Source organism: Gekko japonicus, unplaced genomic scaffold (genome assembly GCF_001447785.1).
Source record: "Gekko japonicus isolate JY-2015 unplaced genomic scaffold, Gekko_japonicus_V1.1 scaffold3959, whole genome shotgun sequence".
Classification (NCBI taxonomy): domain Eukaryota; kingdom Metazoa; phylum Chordata; class Lepidosauria; order Squamata; family Gekkonidae; genus Gekko; species Gekko japonicus.
The window spans coordinates 75024-75241 of NW_015173257.1; positions in this window are offsets into that span (position 1 = coordinate 75024).

The following is a 218-nucleotide window of genomic DNA, read 5'->3' on the forward strand; positions in this document are numbered from 1 at the left end:
CTGAACTCATACGTCTGCTAAACTCGCCTGTTTATTCCCTTGTCCCAGACACTTTGTCACTGGAACTTCAGCACTGGAGCAGGACCCGCTACCTCACAGAGCCGGGGCCAGCTCGTAGGAACCCTAAATAAATAGCTTGGGCCAAAACTCCACCCCCACTGGAGTTTTGTCAGCCATTGAATTGTCAGCCATTGAAATTCATAAACACAATTTCAGCA